Source organism: Capsicum annuum, chromosome 1 (genome assembly GCF_002878395.1).
Source record: "Capsicum annuum cultivar UCD-10X-F1 chromosome 1, UCD10Xv1.1, whole genome shotgun sequence".
NCBI classification, from domain to species: domain Eukaryota; kingdom Viridiplantae; phylum Streptophyta; class Magnoliopsida; order Solanales; family Solanaceae; genus Capsicum; species Capsicum annuum.
In genome coordinates, this window is record NC_061111.1 from 231,308,382 (window position 1) to 231,324,268 (window position 15,887).

Here is a 15,887-nt window from a genome sequence, read left to right on the forward strand (position 1 = left end):
CTCACACCAAGCTACCTACGCACACCATTTTTGAATCCCCATTTTCGACCTTTGACCGGACCTCAGCATACAAAAAAAAAGCACGCATAGAACATCTTCCTTCTTCATGATTCATAGAAAAATAGCATGCACAGTCAACACTCAGAAATCACACACGCTGAGAGATTTGCGCGCGCGTGAGAGAGAGAGAGAGATTCGAAGTCGAGATCTGAAATAAAAAAAAAACTGTGCTGATTTCGAGTTACTCAGAAGCGGGTTTCAGTGGATTTGGTCGCTGCTCTGGCAACTATTTTGCCAGAATCTTGTCGTTCTTTGTTGATTTCTGGATGAGTCCGATAGGGAAATGAGAATATCGCTAGAATAGTCCATTTTTAAATGTTTTCGAGCGACCCCATTTAGAAAATATTCAAACTCTCCAAAATCTGACCTACGTCTATCTGTTTTAGGCACCATTAGCTCACCGGAGTTCAAGTGTGGGGGTGCTTAGTTTTCTATCAGATTTTTGAAGTTTCGGGTTCGTCTTTGTTGGTGATTCAACATCAAAACCATATTTTGAGCTTCATCAGTCGTCATTTTGGGTTCGGATATTGTTTTTTTTTTTTTCATATCGAGGTCTTTATTTTTGGGTTTGAAATCCGTTTGGATGTTGATTCCGGGTATTCACTGTCATTGGTGGAGTTTCATTCGGTTTGAATTCGAGTTGGTGGGTCGCGGTTGAAGTTTAATTCGAGGTTCCCGGCCGGACTCTATCTCGTTTAATTGGATAACACTATATTGAAATCGATAATTGAGGTCCGATTCTCTTCTCCCTCTCTTTTATTTCACTCTTTATGATATTCGGTATTATGGATTGAACGTTGGCGTGTTGTTTGATCTTTGTTGATGGTGTATAATTACTTGGTGTTGATTCATTGTTTACGTATTGTACGATGAAATGATATCTCGTTTGAGAATTAAAATTGATAATTTGAGAATAAAAGTGGGGCGGGAATTGAAGGTTGATAAAAATTAATATTGTCGTTTTGATTCATTAACTTCGTTGATTGTAATAGTGTCATGATTGGTCGAGCTGGGTAAGCAAATAATAGGATCAGATAGGAAAATTTAGAACTTGTGGATTGTGGAATGTTTGGATTATGTGTTGAAAGGTTTTGTTTACCGCCTTTGGATCGACTATATTCATTTCACCGGGGAATGCCCCGAAGTATCTGTATATATTTATTCACCGAAAAATGCCCCAAGGTATCTTGTACCCGGAGGATGATCGTGATGAAGGCCCGCGGCATCAGGTAAGCCATTGGAGTTTAGTCTAGATTTAGTTTAGAATAGGATTTATATTTTCGTATTTCTCTATTTTTGGACTGTATAATTGGACTGGACTTTACATTTTAGGATTGTTTTGTTTTGTTTATTGTTCGATTATTTTGAGTGCTTTTGTGGTTTATACATTTCTTAATGTCAAAAAAAAATAGTCGATACACTATACCAAGCGACCGTAGTTGAACCACGGGATCGAGGGGTGCCTAACACCTTCCCCTCGGTCAACAGAATTCCTTAGCCGGAGTCTCTGTTCGCAAACCAGTTTAAAGAGTCAAATAGTTTTGAAAAGGATTTTTCAATGGTGACTTGGCACACCAGATTATGCTAAGTGGCGACTCTGAATAAAAAATGTAAATAATCCTTTTCCGAAATGAATTTTCATTTCTTGTCACTTAAATAATAAAACCCTGTCGAACTTAAAATATAAATCTTTTGGAGTACGAAAAAGGGGTGTGACAATATGTATTTGCGAAATATAAAAGTGACTCATATAAAATAAGAATATATATATGGATCAGGTATGTATTCTGTAAATACATATGCAGAGCGATATGTATTTTATATAGTGTTGAATTTGTCTTTGAACTTTACATATTATGTCATTTTAGAGAGTAACATATGTACTTACTTGTTTTCTTTTACTGTTTTAATATATGTATATGTATTTTTTTATTACCTATATGTATATGTATATAATTGTCATTTTTGTTATAGAGATTTTGTGTCCTATATGTTTATATATACATGTGAGTCAAATATATATTTCTGTAAATACATATGTAGATATATATGTATACTTTTTACCATAAATACATATGCAGATCTGTACGTCTATTTATTTTGTATAATTTTTGAATATGTATATATAATATAGATATTTATCTTTTAAAAATAAAATATAGAGATAGAAGAGTATAAAAAAAAAAAAGAAAAAACAAAAACGATAAAAATTCAAACAAAAAGAAGTGAAAAAGGAAAAAAAAAGGAAGAAAGAGAAATAAAAACTAGAAGTAGAAGTGTAAAAACAAAAGCGAAAAAAATTTAAAAAAAGAAGAAGAAGAAAACGAAAAAAAAAAAAGTAGAAGAGAGAAAATAAAGTGGAAAGAAAAAAATAGAAAAGAAAAAGAAATTAAAATAAAATAAAAAAAGATAAAAAAAAATGAAAAAACTAACAAGAAAAAATAGTTAGAGATATAAGAGAATGATATTTTGAAATTTTGAAGATCATGGAAATGATAATCTTCATATTTGAGTTTGATTTGGAAAAGTAATCTACTGATTTAAATAAGAGTAATTTATGGGAATTTAATTAGATGGGATAATTATTCTTTATTTAACTTAACTAATTTGAGTAAAACGGCAATAAATCTTGTTGTATATGTATTTGTATAGCAACAGTTTACTTAAATAGAAAATACAATCTGTTATTTTTCGTAATTATGAAACTGTTGCTATAAAAGTTACAATTAAGGCTCTATGGTTGCTATTTCTGAAATTTTTCCTTTTAAGGAAATTGGTGGAAGTTTCTAGAAATATTTTTGAGAAGAGAGGATATTTTTCAAGTGAGTTTAATGAATGCTGAAAAGATGATTTTTTTATCCTTGATCATCCTTGAACTCATCTTTCTATAATATCTATGTCCAAAGTAGGAATTTGTTCAAATGAAAAAATAAGAATATTTATATTATTGGAATAGTAGGGATCAATTTGGGAAAAACTGATGTCTTGATATTTCAAGGGACAAATAAAAAAAGTTAACTAAGGGTGTGTTTGGTATGAAGGAAACATTTTCCAGAAAATGTTTTCCAATTTTCTCATGTTTGGTTGGCTTAAAGGTTTTGGAAAATGTTTTCCAAATTGACTTATTTTCCTCAATTCTAAGAAAAATGACTTCCCTTTAAAAAGTAAGAAAAATATTTTTCAAAACTCTCTTTCAACCTCACTCTTAAGTTGAAATATTCATACAACTCTCACAATCATTTATCCCTACCCCAACCCTCATTCCCCCTCCCCCACCCCCACCCCACCCCGCCCCCTGCCACCCCTATTAGAAAAATATTTTAAATTTTTTTCTTACCTCACCTCCTATCCAAAATCCAAAACCCTACCCCCTTCCAAAAAAAATAAAATAAAGAAAATGTTTTTCCGTACGTCACCCTTATTACCTATTTTGACAACACCAACCCCCACCTACCAACCCCCTCTCCAAAAAAAATTAATATTTTTAATTTATTTTTTAAAATAAATTCAAAACTTTTTTCTTATCCCACCTTTGTTATCCTATTCATTCTCATTATTTTTGTTAAATATATACAAATACTTTTATAAAGCATATACTTATCCAATTTGCATAACGATCACACGAATATACGTAAGAAATAACTTGTTTTTCTAGAAAATGTTTTCCTCCTTCATATCGAACGCACCCCGAAAAAAGTATTTTTTGAGATAAAAAATTATTTTTCTAAAATATATTTTTACGCTTTAGCTAAACACTAGAATGTATGTTTTAAAAAATATTTTTTCATTCACCAATCAAACACTATAAAATATTTTTCATCCACCAAGCAAACATAGGAAAACAAGTAAGAAATCAACTGATTTTTCAAGAAAATATTTTTAGGAAAACATTTTTCATGGAAAACATTTTCCTTCATACCAAACATACCCTAAGAAAGAATATCACAAAACATAATAACCAAGGTAAAAATATAATGTGTTATAATATATTCATTAAGATGTATAGCGGTATACAAATAACATGTTTGTAAGGTATTTTTATTTTATATCAAGAAACTTGAAAAAAGGTGAAGAAAGAGATATTTTCTAGTTAAAGACCTTTTGCCCTTGATAATGAGTATAATTACAAGTTTGCCATTGGTCGTCCTCAACTCTCCTTTCTCTCTCTCTATATATAAGTATAGTAAAATAAATTAAAAATATATAATAAAGTAAATAACAAAAAAGAAATTCGCTCCAAAAGGTATAGAATAAAATGAAGAGCAATGACATATGGTTGTCTACAATCTAAAACCTTCTTCAACTGTGCACTATAGGATAGCTAATTAGTAAATGTCATTAATGTTGATCAAAATTACAATATTGTCCTTGATTGTTGCACTATAGAATAGCTAATTGGTAAATGTCATTAATGTTGATCAAAATTACAATGTTGTCCTTGTTTGTTCCTCTGCTCATCTTTCTATATAATAAAAACAACTTTTACAGTGGTAATGTTAAGAAAATTATATGATATAGTGATAGTTTGAGGTTTTGTAGCAAATATGTGCGACATAGTTAGACAGAGAGATTGTATATATACGTGTGTGAGTATTCTTATTAAGATACAAGTTGATTGCAAATATACACATATTTCAAATACATATTTCAATACATCAGGTACGTTTTGTCATCTTGTATCTTTGTGTACATTACACATCTACTTTATATATTTCTCGTTAGGTAATTTCAGTGTAACATGTATGAGAGTCATGCATATTAGTTCAGTAAGGGATACATATAAGATTGTTATAACCTAGTATGTATCTCTTACAGACTTTAAAAAATATATATCTTGTTATAAAATTATTAAATTTCAAGTTTAAAGATGTCAAATACATCTATCAATACATCAGATGCGTTTTATCATTGTATATCTTTGTGTACATTACACATCTACTTTATGTATCTCTCGTTAGATAACTTTAGCGTTGCATGCATAAGAGGCATGCATATTAGTATAGTAAGAGATACATATAAAATTGTTATAATGTAGTATGTATTTCTTATAGACTTTAAAAAATGTATCTCTTGTTATAGATATATGTATCTTTCATTAATATCTCTTGATAAAAGTTGATTAAGTTACATTGTTATACATGGATTTTAATGCTGAAAAAATATATATCTAATAATACAAAAAAGATAATCTAAACTTCATTATATTCAAAAAAAATTGTTCAACAAAGATTCATCATACAAGTATAAATATGTATCAGATACATAAATATGGAGGCTAGAACATTTTACATAATAACATCATTACAGAATTATCGTAGTTATGTATATATACAATTTAAATACAAATGTGTTGCAAAACAAATATGTAACAAACATGTAATATGATATCTTCAATTATGTCCACACTAAAAGCAAATTTGATATCTTCAATTATATCAATTGGTATGCGTATTCTCTTATGATTGACTAGTTTTGGAGCCATAAAACTGCTAAAGAACGAAATCGTAGCTTGAACTTGGGTGAATATTATTCTCAAGGGAAGGTGTATATATCATGAAAACCCTTACTTTGAAGAGTTTCGAACCTTTCGACATGATGCCCTAAGAATCCAAGCATAGTCCTCAAAAAAAAAAAAATCGGATGTAGGTGCAAAACATAGACAATCATATTGAAATCAACATATTTGTTATCAAATGTATCACTAATTAATAAACACATGATGATTATTTATGAGATGCAACATTAATTTATACTATTCATTTTAACACTTAAAGTATCCCATAAATTATACCCTATACATAAATAAAATTATGTATCTCACTCTACGCTAGCCAATCTATTATGTATCTCAATTAAATATGTTCATAAATTTTGCCCGACACATAAACTAAATTACATATCTCAGTATACTTTTGCCAAAGTAATATGTATATAGACTAAATCTGTACATAAATAAATGTATCTCGACAATTATAAATTTTGTTCCTCTACTTCAAGAATGTGCAACCCGTGAGATACATAATTTATGAACTAATGACTACATCATCTCTACCTCAAACTGAAAATATTTGCTATTTTTGCTGAAATCTAACAACAATAGATACATACCTTTATTTGTTGGATTTTTAACTTTGAAATTGAATCAACGAAGGAGACATCACCAAAGACAGAGAGATAAATAACTAAAGATGTATTCATTCACCATAACTCTAATTTTTATAATCGATCATCTCTATCTAGTTTAGATGTTAATTACTTTTTTTTCTACGATACTAGTTACTTTCTCAAGTAGCAGTTTTTGTATTCCTAATGTCAGTAGTACTACTGCAAACACTCTCATATACCCTACTACGTCAACTATTGTCTCTCATATATTTCATATTTATGTTAATATAAAGAAAACCTTTACTATCAAATAAAGAAAAATAAAGAGATCGGCAGGTCCAATCCATGATATTTGAAATTAACATTATGGATCAACAATGAAGATGAATTTCTTTCAACAATATATTAGGCTTTAATAATATAGCTTCACCCTCATATCATTACACGTTCTTCGATTATAATGCCTCAATCTTATATCTTCATACTTGACATCAGTACCCAACCACCAAAATTTTGTACCAATATATTCATTGAGAATCATTAAAAAAGAAAGAACGCAAAATAAAACAGAGAATAAAGGAGAAGATGACTCTGTAAGTTGAATGGGGAAAAAGATATTCTTAAAATATACATAATAACTAATTATGATTTTTTAGAGATTTTTGCCTCTTAATTTGAAGCTATGAATAAGTTAATTTTTGTTATTTTTCTTAATTAGCCACATTAGTTGCTTTAATGGATGTATCACCAGAGATGTATCTCTTGAAATTGAATGTATCAAAATAATTTAAAAATGAAATTTTAATAAAAATTGAAATAAAATGCAATTAGAGGTAAACTAGTAGGACTTTATGTACGTTTATTTACTTCTTTATGTGAAAAGCAAACATATATACAAACTTAATTATAACCCCCTCCCCCTCTTTTTTTTAATTAGAAGTCTCATATTTAAATTTTAATATAAAAATAGGAGGGAATTTTACCCTCTAAGTTTATTGATACAATATGAATTAGTTGAATTAGTGCATGCACTTTGAATACTGAATGTCTAAAAAAACTATTAGCTTGAAAATCAGTTCTATTACTCGTGTCTCATAGAGCTTACAAGCAGAGGCAGATGCAGTATAGTGATATCGAGTTTATCTACTAAGTAGCCTATGTATAAAAATTATTAAAATTAGAATAGATATAAATTGATAAATTTAAGCATAAAATGAATTTAACATTAAAAGTTTTAACGATTGAATCCATAGAATTTAAGTTTCAAATTCGTCTTTGCTTACTAGAAAACTAATCAACTACTTGAATATATAAATGGGGCTGAAAATTAGCTATCCGATCCACAGTATGAGACTATGAGCACAACAAGAGGTCGCATCAAATGAACAATCACTTTTACACGAAATCTCAACCTTATCAAATTTTTCTCATAATCAAATTCTATCATATATGGTATATGTATGATCGGAAAAAGATAAGGATAGGGGTGTGAATCGGTCGGTTCGATTTGGTTTTATATATTATCGGTTCGGTTTATCGGTTTTCGATTTTTAAATATGCGAAATCAATAATCAAACCAATAAGATATTTTTTATCGGTTTTCGATTTACCGGTTTTTAGTCCTTAACGGTTCGGTTTTCGGTTTAACCAATAAGAAAATACTCACAAAATAGAAATAGTAGTAACTAACATGAAAAAAAATCAAATCTTAGTTGCAACCAAAAATCCTACATAATGTGTTTTAATTTACAAGAATGTTCAAGTTTGAACTAAATGTTGTTAGGAGAAATTAAGAGTTTGTATAATTGAAATAATAAGTTTGTTAATTTGTAGAAATTAAAAAGAAATTATATATATTTTATACATATACATATTTGATAGAACTATACAATTTCTATACATATATCTTATATAGATATATATTCTATTTAACAATTATATCGTTTTTATATAATTTAATTATTATTTCTAAACAATAAAAAAAATAGAATATTTGATCAGTTAAAAAAATTATAACAAAAAAAATTGAAATATTTTTAAAAGGCCGAATTGCCCAAATTGAATATTGTATTAGTATTGTATATAAACTGTATCAATATTATATATGGACTACGTAAGCCAAAATGACCCAAATTAGGAAATGACTATAAAATGAAAATAGTATATCCGGCAGATCACTTTTTGAAAAGTTTCTAAACTTAGGCTATTTGTTTTAAAAAATGCTATGGAGGTTTTTTTCCATTAATTTTTATCATTGCAATTATGAATGAAAGTGATTGCTGAAACGAAATTCTATAGCTTTTAGAAATTATATATCATCATTTCGCCAAAAAGAGACCAAAATAATAAATTAATAAGCAAAATAGATGAGGAACAAAACTGAATAAAGATGTTTTCCAGAAATATAAGGGTGGGTTTAGTACGAGGGAAAAAGATTTCTTTTAATTTTTTCATGTTTGGTTGGTTAGTTTTCTTATATTGGGTTGGTAAAATTTTGAAAAATATTTTTTTTAAAAAATAAGTGCCTTAAAAATGAAAAAAATATCCGTCTTGATGTTATGATGTAGACGTGAGAGTATTTAGTGGCAGTACAACAAACAAGTTTCACAAATGACATCCTATATTCATATTGATTTTGTATTCTCCCACCCCCTACACACACCTCCTTCACCCCTACACCCAATTCCCACCACCTCTTATGACCTCTAACGATCCCACCTTGCATAGTATTTATTTAGATTATATACAAATACTTTTAATATAATATTTGTTAACTAGTCTAATCAATAAAATCAAGTAAATAAAGATTGCTTGAAAGTGAAAGTATAATTATAGTCCCATATATTATGCTCATCAACCAAACAATTTGATTGACTCCATGAAGTTGCGTAATCTATGCAATTGGTAGAGAAATCAATTTCACCATTAGAATGGACAATGACATTATTGGCTCTAGCTAACAAGGAGATTGTTCTCAAACCAAGAAATTAAGTGGTGATGTGATCAATTAACTACTTATGGTCCACTTATCTAAGGTTGCATTCTTGATTGCTATTAGGTGTTAGCATTTTTCATCCAATTTTCGATGACTCGACTAGATTTTTTTTTTTGGGTTTCCCATCCGGTGTCCGGTGCCCGCATTGTAGCCCCGACTAATTCAGATCGTGCATTGTAAGACCCATTAAGGTGACAGCGCTCCCAATGGAGTTTTCTCCATACCCCGGGTCGAACTCTCAACCTTTGATTAAGAGTGGAGCAGTCTCATCCACTGCACCACAATCCATGTTGGTAAATCATGGGCTCGATTAACATTATCGTAAATCATTATTTTAGTTTATCTTTTGGTAGTAACGTAGAATTATAACCAAAATTGTTAGCATTCTTAGTGTATTTTGATGAGTCCCACATTGGTTGATTTAGGGTATTTGGTCTCATTAGCAATTTTAGACTTCCGTTATAATTCCTTTCAATCCTCCTCCCCCTTTTTAATGTGTCGTAGAAAATTGAAGAATCATTGTTATTTGTTGTCGGAATTGAGCAAGTAATGTTCAATTGAGCTTATATTATATTGTCTACCTTTAATGATTTGGGTTGGCTTGGTTGAACAAATTAAAGAACGACACTGCTGGATCTATTGACATCGAAAAGAATTTGTGGATGAAGGAAAAGTTGGTCTATTGATTTTTTTGAAGTTAACATTGAATCTGACCTTGAATGGTTGGGATTGGTACTAGAAGGTTATTGTACATCAAATTTGGAGTTTATTTTGAAGAAAAAATGTGTCGGTTAAATTTTTATACAAGTTGTGATGACTAGTAAACATTTAATAGACAAATTTGGCAATTTGTTAGGATTTTATGATCATAATTCTAACGATTTAACCAGAAATTCCTGTTGATCCATCAGGTTAATTGTGACAAGGCAAATTTTGCCATCAATTGAAATTTACTTGAATTTGTGGCTAAAATTCTGGAGATGCATCATAATTTGACTAGAAGTTTCGGTGATTATTTTGGCAAGACAATTTTTGCTAGTAAATTTGAAATCCTAGTGATTCATTAGTCTTTTGCTAGATACGTAAATCTGACAATTAATCTATTCTTGCAAAACTTGTCTTAAGAAGGTTAAATTTATACGATGGTACGGAAACCAGGGGCGTATGTCGGGGGTTTCCTCAGGTTCGCGTGAACCCATGCTCCACTATCTAGATTATACTTCTTTCGTTCGGATTTACTTGTTATATTTTAATTTGACCAAATTATTAAGAAAAGAGGATTTTTCAGAAATAGCTATACTTTGCTGTAAAATTCACATTCTATATCCATATTTTACATAATTACTATTTGTAGTCGTTGTATTCAATTTACATTCGCTGTATTCGATTTTATCAATAGTCTGTATTCATATCTATATCTATAATCTATAATCTATAATCTGTCTATATCGATAATTTATATCTATAATCTATAATATACTAAAAGTGTGAAGATCCTTAAAAATGTGATTCCAACTTTTTGCTCTTTATTAGAAGTCTTCGATTTAGACAAAATCATCTTTTCACATTTTTTCCCAAATTATTAATTAATTATTATCTTTATATAATATTTAAATTAAGAAGTCCTAAATTATACGGTAAGAGGCATTAAAAGAATTATTAATGAATCCTAAAATATATGATAAGAGCTACAATTAGAAGCTCAACACATGTAAAATACGTTTTTGTTTAAAGAATTCACATGAATGTAGTTAATATTTTATACCAAAAAGATTTTACTTATTGAATCCTTTTCTAATTAAACTATACACAAAATATTTAGCACTTTTAAATTCAATTGATTTAAATCATAATATTTAACACTTCTAAATTAATTAGAATTTTACATTACATAAAAAATAATTTCTATAATTTTATTTAAGTAATATTGTGCATAAAATTAACAAGAAACACGCTTCTTCTTCTACTTTTATCTTTCTTATTTTCTTTTTATTAGTGGTCTTAAAGATTATATATGAAATACACATAATTAACAATTGATTACAATGAATTCTCCCATCTTGATAATTTCTATGTATCTCTTTCAGGTGAAAATTTTGATGAAAAATTGGAGAACCAAACATTTTGTCACTGAATAAAATAGCCAAAAAAACCCAAAGGTTTATCTATTTTTTCTTCTTTGTTTAATTATGACTTAGTTTTGATTATGTTATTTAATTATGTTTTGGTATATTATTTATTAGTATTATAGTTGAATCTTTAATTAACCTTAATTTTTAAATTTAAAATATAAATTTATGGTTAATTATTAAATTTGAATATGCAGATTAACGTCAAACATGCAACTCTATCTTATATTTCATTGTTATGCGTTAGTTTGTCGTAATTAATTTCATTATTTTTTTGATTTGTTAACAACCTTATGCCCCAATATGTTTCAAATTTTCATATATATACACATATACAATTACTTACAAAAAAAATATATAGAGAGAGAATATGTTGCATACAGAATTGAAGTTCAGACGAGAAAGACAACGAGGGCGTCCAGCTAACCTGAGGCCAGGTTTAATTTTAGGGTCATATTGGAGATTTCCTCTCTTTAGTTTTTCTTGTAGGGTCATATTGGAGATTTCCTTTCTTTAGTCTTTCTTCCTAATGGAGTTTGGGGGGGGGGGGGGGGGGGGGGGGGGGGGATTACCAAAGTGGGGGTGATATTATACAAATAGATTTGAGTTTTTTTTAGATATAAGGATAAACTGTGTGTTATTTTACTGATTTTATATCTTTGAAATAAGTAATGTTTCAATAAGAGGAAGTCATTAAAATCGGTTTGGAAGACTACTATAGAATTTTTCAATTTAAGTAATTCCATGTCTTTTAGTTACCTTAATTTTGTTTCGTAGTCTTCTTCATCAATAGTTTTGTCATGATTTGTTAATTTTAATTGTATAGATGAATGTTCGATTCGATTTTGAGAAATTTACGTGTAAAGATAGATTTAATCATTTTATTCATATATATTACTTATCGTATTATTTTGTTCTAGTTTTTGTTCTGTTAGTATATGCTATTTTTCCTGCTTAATACAAATGGTAGATGAATGTTTAATCGGACTTAAGAATTTTTTGTGTGAAGGATGTTTAATCGTATCGCTCTGATCTCGATTATCGTATTGTTTGTTTAATTTCTGTATTATTGCTATCTGTTATTTTTTCTGTGGTAGATGACTCTTTGGTTGGGCTTTAAGAAATTTTTATGCAAAAGTTAAGTTTAATCATATTATTCTAATACACTGATTATCGTATTGTTTTGTTGTAGCTTATATTCTGTTGCTATCTGTTATTTTTTCTACTTAATACAAGTTAAAACACTAAAGTTATTTTGTGTTGTAGCTTTTTTTTTGTTAAAATTTTTCTTTTTGAGTAGGAGTCTATTTCTAGTTCCTCGAATTAGTATTATTAGCTATATTTATTATAAAAAAGAGTAAAGGTGTTTAAATTTAAAATATGATTATATTTTATATAAGATGTTTAATTTTTAGTTTCTCAAATCAGTATTATTAATTATATTTATTGTAAAAAAGAGTAAGGGTGTTTAAATTTAAAATATGATTATATTTTATATAAGATGTTTTCTTTTATCATGACTTAATTTTTAACCTGTCTAACTTAAATATATGAGAAAGATTTTAAAAAATAACTACCTTGAAAAAATATGAAAATTTCAACGTGAGCAACTAAGAAAAAAAACCACCATAATTGAATTTTACTTTTTCTAAATGAGCACTTCTATAAATTGAAGCTAATTTTACTTTTTCTAAATGAGCACTTCTATAAATTGAAGCTATGTATAGTGATTGCAATTTTTCAAATGATTTTCTTTGTCTTAATTTATGTGGCATAATTGAAATTTCGAGTTTCAAAATTAACTTTATTCTTTTTAGTTGCGAAAAAGATCAGTTGAGATACAACAAACAATACAACATTTGATACAATATTTATTTATATAATTTAAATAGACATAACATGTATTTTAACGTGAATTGCTATTTTTTAATAATGTGTTCTTATGAATATATTTTCATTGATCGAACGAGACACACGTGCAAAGCACGTACATTATGCTAGTAAAATATAAATACAGTACTACCTATTTAGCGTTGTATTCACTTTTACTCAGTGATCTGTATTCATAAAAAACATAAATACACTACATATTTAGTCTTGCTAAAAAAACTACCATTTTTTTCTTTTTCATTTTTGTATATATTTTTTCGTGTTTTCCTCGATTTTTCTTCTTCTTTTTTCTATTTTTTTTTTGTTTTTTTTGTTTTTATTTTTTTTTCTCTCTTCTATCTCTAACTTCTATTTCTCTTTCTTATTTTCTTTTCTTCTTCATTTTTTTGTTTTTTTTTTGTACTTATTTTTTTATCATTATTTTTTTATTTTCTATTTTCTATTTTTGAAAAATATGACTACTCGAGCACAAGTCATGAATGATAACGTAAATACTACAATTATTTATCGTATTTGTAGTCACGCTGTCATTTATATTTTTGTATTCATTGATACAACTGTGTTTGTATAAAGTTCGCGCTTGTATTGTATTTTGTAGTTCACATTTATATTTGTATTTTATAGTTCATACTTGTATTTGTATTTGTTAGTTCGCACCATCATTTATATTTTATATAATTTGCACTTGTATTTTAAAGAATTATTTTGAATTTGTATTTTATAATGGACTGCATATTATTTTAGATTATATTTGTATTGTGATTTTATTTTGTTTGTATATTTAGATTATATTTGCATTTGTATTCTATTTTCGTTGATGCCAAATTATTTTTAAAGAATTATTTCGTATTTGTATTTGTAAGTTGATTGCATATTGTATTTAGCCATGATTATGTACAATTTATCATTTGTATTTGTATACAAACAAGTAATTGCATTAATTATATTTTCTTGATTCTAAAATATATAAATATGTAATGTATCATTTGATACAAATGTACCGTTTTGTATTTGTATGTCAAAATTATCATTCGTATTTGTAAATAAACAAATATCACTTGATACAAATACAATTACAAACAAATAAACAAATGATTTTATGTAACGACCCTGCAAATTATTTTATAAACTTGTCCTCTTTTAACCCACTTTGTAACTTTTAGACATTATTTTATAGTAATGGGCCAAATTAATATTTTCTTAACTCTTGAGACCTATGTACAAAAATAGATTTTAAATGGGAAGGGTTTGCCATATTTATTAATTATAAGATCTTAAAATTGTTAAATAAGGAAGAGGCACACAAAAGGCAGTTATATTTCAAGTTCACATAGCGGTTTCCAAAGGGATTGTCAATGGCTTGAAGGTTAGCACCTTTGAATTGATGTATACTTGATTTCATGGTTATAATATTATAGGGGGTGTATTTGAAGTTAGGCGGTGGCCAATTGTTCAGGTAATTGACCTCTTAATGCTAGTAGTGCTACTTTCAAGTAATAACGTGACCATTATATGGTAATGATGACAAAAGATGATTAGGTAATTATGGAATAGTAAGTGGAGGTGAACGTTAGGCTAAACAGTACTACTATGGAAGTTTCAATTTAATTCCTATGCTTGTGAAACTTTGGTGGGTTAGTGGAGTTTTAATTTAATCCTATGCTTGTGAAGCTGTGGTGGGTTAGTGGACCAGTGATATTCGTAATGTTGAGGTAACTATTACAGTTGGGAGTGGTATTTAAAGAAACAAATGTGTATGGTGGAAGTAGAAATTAATATGCCATTAGTGTGCATATAAATTGAAAAGTAATCCTCAACTAATGATGGAATAATCATTGAACAATAAAATATAATAAGTTAAATGGCCAATTCTTGGCATAGTGTGATCTGACGCAAATAATTAGATCATAATGAGTTTCTATGTACTAATTAAAGTATTACGGTTACTAGATTTTTCCTTCTTAAGTATAGGATAGTTTGGGAGCTACTTTTTCGTATTTGGTTTAAGGTCTAGAGTATTTAGAGCAGGAATTTATAAAACGGGTGTCATTAGATTCTTATTCTTATGGAGATTATGTATTTGAATAGATTTAGATCAATTCGAAACTTTATAGAAGGGCAAGGTCCTTACAAATTAACTTCCATTTAGATTCTTTGATTGAGGTAGGTTATGGTTTAATTGAAGTTTAGACTCGATTTAATTGTGTGTATGCTTGTTGATTGGTATTCAGACGTGCTTGAAATTGACGATAATTGGATTATTGAGATTTGTATAAATAATTATTAAAAATTTACCTGATGGAATGATCTTATAACTTTAAATGTACTTGTTAATTTGGTACATTATATTGTATGCTGTGAGTAGTGTAAATTTGATATTAATATTACTTGTTTATGGTGGATCGGGCACCACACCGGAATAGATATGTATATTAATATTACTTATTTATGGAGGATCGGGTACCACGTCGGTACAGATATATATACTGATTTTACTTATTTATGGAGGAACGGGTACCATGCCGGTACGGATATGTATATTGATATTACTTGATTATGGAGGATCGGGTACCACACCGATTTGGATATGTATATTGATATTACTTATTTATGAAGGATCGAGTACCACACCGTATGGATATGATATTGATATTACTTGTTATTAAGGATCGGATACCAAGCCGGTACGGTACATGAACATAGATTGT